At 36.3% G+C, this 9533-nt stretch overlaps 2 non-coding genes across 2 annotated transcripts; both read right to left on the bottom strand.

Moving 5' to 3' along the window:
• Positions 1 to 73, bottom strand: Trnav-aac (transfer RNA valine (anticodon AAC)). Its single transcript has one exon. It is a non-coding gene; the product is annotated as a tRNA-Val (tRNA).
• A 3891-nt stretch (positions 74 to 3964) lies between these two features.
• Trnav-aac (transfer RNA valine (anticodon AAC)) lies at positions 3965 to 4037 on the bottom strand. The gene has a single exon. It is a non-coding gene; the product is annotated as a tRNA-Val (tRNA).
• Positions 4038 to 9533: the final 5496 nt, after the last annotated feature.

Genomic DNA, 9533 nt, shown 5'->3' with positions numbered 1-9533 from the left:
CGTTTCCGATGAGGCTCGAACCAATGACCTTCTGCGTGTTAGGCAGATGTGATAACCGCTACACCACAGAAACAACTGCATTCCCTAAGGTCAAACAGCCTATACCTAGCTTGAAATCCATTTCGAATATAAATCAAAGTCAATCTTGGCACGATTTCAATCCATCTGGGAATGATTAAACTATTCTTAACTTACCTATTTCGGATAATATCTTGTGCCGTCCGCGCGTATATTTGTTTTGGACAAATGTAGTCAACGGCAAGTGCATTGTCAAATCCATCCCACAGCTTAGAAGTTAATACCTCAGACATATTTTTCTCTCGCAAAAATAGCCTAGGTGGACCGAAAGTGTCAAGATAATTCTTTTCAAGGAGTAAGAGCAGGCTAATGTACAGGAAGAGATGCAGTGGTGTGGCGCAGACTCTCGCTCAGGTGTGTGTGTTTGTGATTTGAATTTTTAACCTAACTTTAACAATTGTTCAGTCATATCGCTACGATGTCTGCAGTGTGGCAGTTTATGGTGATAGAATCGGGGTATCATGCCGCAGACACGTAGCATGATGTCCCACCCAGTCACATTATCCTGACACCAGGCCGACCAGTCCTAACAATATCCTATTAATGCTGAGCGCCAAGCGAGTCAGCTGTTAGTACCATGTTTTTTTACAAGTCTTTGTTATGACTCGGCTGGGCCTCGAACCCAAGACATCCCGCAATCGTTGCCCACGCTCTAATCACTAGGTCACCCTGAGCGGCCTCTCTCGCTCAGGTAAATGTAAAAAATCTGGTATATGTATACTGTATACACCATGCCAGATACCTACCGTTATAACGACTAGAATTAAAATAAAGTGAAGTCAAGTCATAATGTAACAGAATTATCGAAATCATAAGAATGTCCAGTAAGCAGGCTAGAGTTAAACTCTTACGCAATGCTATCATGACCAGTGAGAGGACACGGCATCTTGAATCAGCTTAGGCGTTAGATCGAGCGACTTCCCACCCAGGTTTTAAAGCTTTGTCCAAGATCAGAGGAACCTCGAGGGACCGGGGCCTGTTCTAAATCCGTCCCCACGTGGACAGACAGCGAGAAGGACATTGTGAAAGAGAGACCCAATCGGAATTGCGACGGAGGGGGTGATAACATTTTCGAATCGTATCATAACTTCTAACTAGCAAGCGAAAACATATTTCATTCCAACATCATTAACATATCCATTCATTGATTCATTCGGGTTGGATACGTCGACCAGTGAACAACGGTGAGCAGTAGACTCTAGCGACCACGTTCGGCCATGAGGTGCCATTTGGAATGGAGACTACTGAGCCACCAGCCCTGAAATGACTATGTTGTAGCCGTAGTTTTCGAGCACTGCTGCTGTATTGCTTCAGTTGGGGAAGCCGCCTGCCTGAAAGAATGAGAGTAGTTCACTTTGGCGACAACGAGGGAGTAAACATAAGAGCCCTGGCTGGTATCTTGACGGAGTGGTCTGTGGGTGCATGGGAAACATGCTGCATGTGCGGACACAGGGAGCCACATAATTGGGCAAGAAGAAAGACAGAAGTCCGGTAATACCTGCATATCATCGAATCTCCTTCTATTGTATAATAGAGGAGAGTACTGCTGAAGTTAAAACGGGAAATTTACTCTGCAGTATGCAAGCCAAATACCAGCTGGGATGTTAGCAGTCCAATGGCAAGGTGGACTCTCAAACGAGTTTGTTAGGGACTTGAAGAGTGGAGCCGGATGACTTATGGTTGACTGACGATGGCAGCGCTGTAACCAGGTGCTGACTTACTTCTGATGACCACCGGTTTTATCTCGATGTGGAAAAGGTTGAGCTACCTGCCAAAATTGCCAAAGTGAATTACATGGTTTCCATTTTGGTTGGGAAACCACTTTTTATAATATCTCTATTTTAAAATCTAATTTGACCATTTCGATACCACCAACAAAACATGTTCACTATTATTTTGAAATTTAAGCGTGATACTAAATATTATTAATCATTTTGACTTAGTTGACTGGTATTTCTTTAGCGTTTCTTGACGTACAGTTTGTACACAAAATTCCAGCTTGAAATAGAATGATGTAGGAAAATTAATAACTATTATTGATTTGACTAATTGCACAGGTGGCTAACACAATATTGGAATTGTTATCGTCCATTTAAATAACTGGAGTAAATTTAGTTAAGTACGGGCTGGCGTTTCAGGGGTATGTGCGTTTGCGCCTGCTGCCGGGTACCATTCCTCCCTTGTTTCTCCTGGACCTCCTCTTCCATGACGGACTTGTAGAACCATTTCGACCCGTCAAATGCAGGTGTCCCGATGTGACGTCATAGTGGCAACCAATCTCAACTGGCGTCACATACTGTTTTTGTAGGCACATGGACTAGTCGATAGCAGCCTGACATCCATTTATTTAACATGAGTGTGTGTTGGGTCTATTCTCACTCATGAAATCCCGTTGTTCCGGTCGTTAAGGACTTACTTACTGTCCTACGACCCGAGGCTAAAATTAACAGTGCTCTGTTAGCACATAAACGCCTGGGGGATGTAGCTCTCATTCCTTCCCCCAGGAACAATTATCATCCTTCGTGCAGGAATAAACAAGAGGCACATGAACAATTGTGCGATGGCCTCTTTAATCCAAATAATCAATCAAAAAGCGAAAATTTAGTTCTCCTGGGAAGATTGATGAGCAGATAAGGTTTACTTCGAGAAAGTCACACGTAATTTAGCGGTAAAACGTAGAGAGGAGATTCTAAGGAAAGACAATGATTCGTAAAGGAATCCTTTTGAGTGACCGAACTTCTGGTTCAGTGAGTCCCGAATCTCTAAGAAGGGAGACGGAAGTGAGACTAGCAGAACAGTCAGAGTCGACATCCATTACCTAATTTAGGCTAGATTGTATTTGGGCCAGATGAATACATTGCGAGATTCTGGGTAAGCTACAACTTCCGAATGGGTCAGATCCTGGTTATATTTGCAAAAACATCGATGCCTGCAATCATTAGAGAACTGGATGGAAAGATATATTGAATAAAATTCTTTAATATTCTTCCAAAACTAAAGTTCTTCAAAAGTCTCGGGGAATGATAAGTGAAATGGTGGCTAATGAATACCAATTTAAGAGCCAAGAGAATTCCTGTAAGTATATAGAAACAATCGATATGTGTACTGATATGTTGCGAGTGGTGTACGTACGGTAAATAACGCCTGGGGGGAGGAAGATGATCTAAATGTAAAGATATTTTCGCGACCCAAGACCTTTGGCGCTGTGGCGACCTCCCTCCCCCCCCCCCCGCCCATTCCGTTACTTCGCTACTGTATGTTACGGAGATATCTATATGAAATATTTGCAGGTTTTCTGAACAGGAGATGTCGAATCTTATGTCACACTACATACCAATACAGATTTGGGAGAAGAGAGGCATCGGACTACAGTTATTTTATTAAAAAAATTCTTACATTGTTTCAAAGCTTGTGGTTTTCACTCTTTCTTGTGTTACTGTTTATTCGAGCTTAAACACGTAAGAATAGATTATGTGTAAACGACTTTCCTAAATCTCGTAGAAAGATACATAGATAGACAGATTAAAATAACATTATACCTATAAAAATGATCTTAAAATATCATAAAATCTTTCTTAGGATCCTGAAATTTTGTGTAGAATTTTGTCTACTAATGTTATGTGTGTATTTGCCATTTGATACATAGCAGTGTTGTTATTCTGGATTTGAAACTTGATCTAGTTTATCGTCCATAATCCTGACCCGTTTTATCTATTCTGTGGAGAAATTTCGTGTCGATGCCTTGAGAACTTTATAAGGTTATGTAATAAAATTCCCTAATAAACCGGAAGAGGAAATGGCTAATAGTGAATCGTGGCGAACCCAGCGTATTTTTCATGCGATAAAAGCAGTGATTAAACGTCCAAAAGAATCAAACAAAATATAATGTTTCTGCTGAGGCTCGAACTCAGGACCTTCTGCGTGTTAGGCAGATGTGATAACCACTACACCACAGAAACAACTGAACCTGTATTGATCAACGAGCCTATACCTAGCTTCTTCTCCACTCTGAATGCTGATTAACTTCAGTCTTGACAGAATTCCAATCTAGCTGAGAAAGATTAATTTCTTCATAACTTACAAATTTCAGACAATACCTTGCGCATATCTTTTGTTCGGAAAAATGTGGTCAACGGTATGTGCATTGTCAAATCTCACTGGCAACTTGGAGGCATATTTTACTTTCGCAGAAGTTGCCGAGGTGGACCGAATGTGTGAAAGGAATGCTATTTTTAGGAGAAGGAGCAGACTAATATACAGGAAAGGACGAAAGGGTATGGCGCAGTCTCTCGTTGATCTAAAATAAAATCTTTAGTACATATATACTGTATAGACTATGAAGAGAGACCTACCGTTCTAACGGTTAGAATTAAACCAAAGTGCAAACACGATTTACCGTAACAGAATCCTTAAAATCATAAAAATGTAGAGTCTGTATTGGATAGATTCCTTTAGTGTTGTATTTATTTAATTAGAGACATATATCTTGCATTTTGGACACGGTATATATGTTATTTTGTGCAGCTAGCTTATTAGTGTCCTACCCCCCCCCCCCGCCAATAAAAATGAATTGAACATTGCACTCGCCACTGAAGACTACATTTTACAAATTCCAAAGGTTGGCGCAGGCTGAGCAAAGTGTGGTATGATGCTTGTAACCTCTTACATCTGTCTGAAATATTTGCAGGTTTTCTGAATAGGTGAGATCGGATCTTAGACCTCACTTCATACCAATACAGATTTGGGGACAGATAGACCTAAAACTACAGTTACACTTCAGTCCTCGCTGAGGTCAACCAGATTCAGTGTTTGTATGATCTGTTTACTACTGGCTTATTTGGTGAAGTACTTATTTTAATAATTATGAATTGGTAGACTATGCAATTTATTTTATGAAAATTTAAAGAGTTACCTCTGCTTGCCGTTTCATGGGCACTGTAACTTGTAAATTGATTGTAAAATTTACTGTTCTTTGGTCATGTAGACGCTGCTTGATTACCTCATCTACTTAGCTCGTTTACATTAGGAACACGAATAAAACGAGCCGATCCCGTGCAGGATTTCTTGAAATAAGGTGAATTAATATGTGGCAAAGAAGCGATAGATCAGTTATGGTAGAAGCGGCATAGTGCTGAATGCTTCTTTATAAAATAGAAGAAAATTGATTCTGGTCTGAGACGAGACTTATTTAACACGGATCAACCCAGTTAGCGAGTGTTATTGTCTATGTAATAAAGTATGTACAAAGATGAGATGCACAACTCAAATGCAAAAGAAGAAAGAATGAAGTGTAATTAATAAGGGAATAAAATGAATATAATATATATGTTAACAACTTTCCGACATTTGACAGAAAGAATAATAGATAAACATCTTAAAATAACCGTGTACATTTGGAAACGACCTTAAGGTAGATAGAAAGAGAATGGAAACATTCTTACGTTCATGAAATCTTGTGTAGAATTATGTCTACTAATGATAATTGTGCATTTTTCATTTAATACATTGCAATGTCGTCTTTCGCGACTTGAAACGCGAGCTAGTTCTTCTACCAGAGTTCTGACCCGGTTTGTCTACCCTGTAGAGAAATTTCATTCCAGGCATGGAGATGCATTTTAGTTTATAAGACAATGTACCTATGAATCTGATAGAGGAAATGGCTAAATGTGAATTATTGACTTTCCCGTCTACTTTTCACTGAGATGGTGAACGAGAAACGCCTGGAAAAATGTATACCCCGACACAAACAAAATGTTTTTTTTTCCTTAACGTTTCCGATGAGGCTCGAACCAATGACCTTCTGCGTGTTAGGCAGATGTGATTTTTTTTTCTTTCTTTATTTAAAAAACGTTTTGTACAGTATATAAGTTAAAAGTATAGAGTTAGTATTTACATAGGAGTTTGTAATTCTATATTACAAAATAATGGTTCTACAATAGTATTTTGTAATGCTATATTACAAAACAATGATTCTACAAAAGTATTTTGTTAAGCTATATTACAGAACAATGATTCTAAAATTATATTTTGTAATGCTATTGTACAAAACAATGATTCTACAATGTAATAAACAGTTTATCCTCTTCCATTCTCATTAAAGGATTATCTTTAACAAAATATTTCGTTATCAAAGTCTGATTTTTGTCTTTGTAATGTTGATACGCATATAATATATATTTTCTAGTCAAATATTGGAACAATCTTTCGATGTCTATTTGTTTCCCTAATAACGACATAATGTTTCTTCTTTTGTAAATGCACAATCGAGCAATGCTCAGAATGTAGTTCAAAAAATAACTATTTACTGATTTTGTTTCTTTGTTATATCCTATCATGAGCATTTGTTCAAAAGAAGTGCTATTGAGAACACCAACTCTACATTCTTTAAAAAGAATCTCAACTATATATACAATATAATTCTTAAAAGAGCTTAATTCAGGACATTTCAAAAACATGTGAAATAAATCCTCTGTTTCCAACTGGCACACTGGACACAAGTCATTATCAATTTTGCCATAGTATTTTAGTCTCTCTTTTGTAAATATTCGATTGTGCATTATTCTGTAATCCAAATCTATACAATCTGGGGTCTTGAAAGGTAGATGTATCAATTTCCAGTATTTATGCTTTTCCAAACTAAATATCTTACTCCAAAAGGAAACAGAAGCTGGTTCTTTAAAAATCAACGTACATAAAAGCTTGTAAAATAGTTGTGTTGTACATAAACAGAGGTCATATAATTTTGTATCAACTCTGAGAAACATATTATTTTTCCCATTGGTTACAGTGGGTTTTGACTCTGTTGCAACAATATTTCGCCAGCCTAATGGTATACTTTCTATTATGCAATTATAGTCTTTTTTTATCTTATCTGTTTTGATCTCAGAATTTGATTTGTATATCATTTCTTGAATAGCTCTATAAGGTAGTATTCCAGGTACAAATTCATATGTAATATCCTGAACACGAACAATTCCTGCTTCTATAAATTCTGCGAAAAACAACGTTTTACCAGCACATGTAATATTAGGATTTAAAAAGAGAGGTTGTTCAAAAACATTCCTCACATCAATATTTGTATCGATATTATTTCTAAGTTTTTCCCATGCATGAAACATTTCTCTGTAAAATATAGGTAGGGTATTCAATTGTTGCTTATTTAAAGACATGAGAAACAACTCTTTGGTCAACCTCATGTTCAGGACAGTAGATAAAAAGTGACCAAAGGTATTTTTCCACATAGCATGGCAATTCACATCAAAGTATCTTTTTAAAAATTTTAGTCTGAATGCATACATTTTCATCTTTATATCAGTTAACTGTAGTCCGCCATTTCGCTTATCACCAATTATTGTATAATAGTGAACCAAATGGGACTTTCCTGACGAGATAAATCTGAGAAATAATTGCTTCAATTCATCAGCAATCATATCAGGAAGAGGCTGAACTGACACTATGTACAATACTCTAGAAACTAATAAGTTATTAACAACTGTTACTTTTCCTTGTATTGTCAAATATCTCTGTGACCACAGTTGCAATAAGTTTTTAATTTTAGACAATCTATCATTCCAGTTCAGTTGCTCACATAACTTTGCACATTTTCCAACATCAGCTCCCAAAATTAAGATGACTTGATCACACATTTGAATTTGTAATTGTTTGCAATAATCATCAGTAAGTTTACCAGATCCAATACACAGAAGTTCTGTCTTTTCCTTGTTCACCTTTGCACCAGATCCTTTACAATACAAGTCAAGTACATTAAAAGATTGATTAATGGATTGTGTGTCCGCTAATGTCAAGGTTGTATCATCTGCATGTTGAAAAACTTTACTTGTATTACTAGACAGTGGGAGTGGAATACCTTTGATAGTGGGATTTGCTTTGATAGCGAGTCCTAAGGGTTCTGCTGCTAATACATATAACATTGCTGATATAGGACAACCTTGTCTGACTGAATTTTTAATTAAAAAGGGTTTCGTTAGATGACCATTGCATTTAACACTACTTTTAATTTCATTATAAAATATCTTTATCCACTGAATAAAATTGTCACCAAAACCGAACTTTCGTAAAACAGAAATCAAATATGAGTGGCAAACTCTGTCAAACGCTTTTTCTTGATCAATTTTTAAGATATATCCCTCAAGATTGTCTCTCTCAACCATATCTATAATATCTCTTACAGTGACTATAGTATCAGCAATATCTCTCCCAACTATACAACATGTCTGAGTTTGAGAAATAATTTTGGGTAATACCATTTTTAAACGTGTAGACAAAATCCTTGCCAAAATTTTATAATCTACATTAAGTAAACTGATAGGACGCCAATTTTGCAATCTTCTATTATCCCCCTTATTTTTATAAATAAGTGATATAACCCCAAATCTCATTGATTTCGACATAATAGTGTCATTCTTAACACTCTGAAAGATGTGCAACAGAATATCATATATACAATCATAAAATTTACAATACCACTCTACTGTCAATCCGTCCGGGCCGGGGCTTTTATTTTTAGCCATCCCTTTTATAGCTGTATGTATTTCATCAACTGTTATTATGGCATCACACATATCTTTATCCTCATCAGATACAGAACAATTTACAAAATTTAAAAGTGAATCAGTACAATTATCATTAACAGTTACCGAAGAATATAAATGACTATAAAACTGATGTATTTCATCTAAGATTCCGCTTGTATTTGAAATAATTACACCATCATCATCAATCAATTCATTGATTACATTTTTGTTGTGTCGATATTTCTCAAGATTTAGAAAGTATTTAGTATTTCTATCGCTTTCAATTGCCCATTTCGCCTTAGATCTCAATATAGCACCCCGACAAAAATCGGTTTCATAGTCACTTAGTTGATGTTTTAGTTCTTCATATTTGTTAATGTCATATGATTCTTTATTTGCGACTTTTTCTGAAAATGATTTTAATTTATTTTGCAATGTAAAGTATTCTTGTAATCTTTCCTTTTTTCTTCTTGTACAGTATACTTGGGAAAATTTTTTAATTTTGTATTTTACATTATCCCACCAAATGAGTGGTTCACTAAAATACATTTCGTCAGTTTTTCCCTCGGTAAGAATTGATTTCACTCTTTGTACATATTTTTCCTCAAAAAGAACATTGTTATTTAGTATCCATAATCCGGGTCCTGTTTCCACTTTGCAGGTATTTAGTTTAAGGTATACAAAAGAATGATCACTAAAGGATGTATCTGCATAATAAATATTTTGCACATTGGAATGCAATTTTGAGGAAATCAAAAAATAATCTATTCTACTCTGCTTCATTTCGCCTAGTACAACTTGTTTTCTGGAGAAACTACGAGTACTAGGATTTCGTGATCTCCATAAATCGGTAATATTCCTATCATGAATAATTTTATAAAGTTCACGCACTGCTACATCATCAATATGTAAGGCTTTGTT

This window comes from Sinohyriopsis cumingii, chromosome 1 (genome assembly GCF_028554795.1).
Source record: "Sinohyriopsis cumingii isolate HCF-2022 chromosome 1, ASM2855479v2, whole genome shotgun sequence".
NCBI lineage: Eukaryota > Metazoa > Mollusca > Bivalvia > Unionida > Unionidae > Sinohyriopsis > Sinohyriopsis cumingii.
Note: the sequence above shows the minus strand (reverse complement) of the source record. Positions and strands in the feature narration are given on the sequence as shown.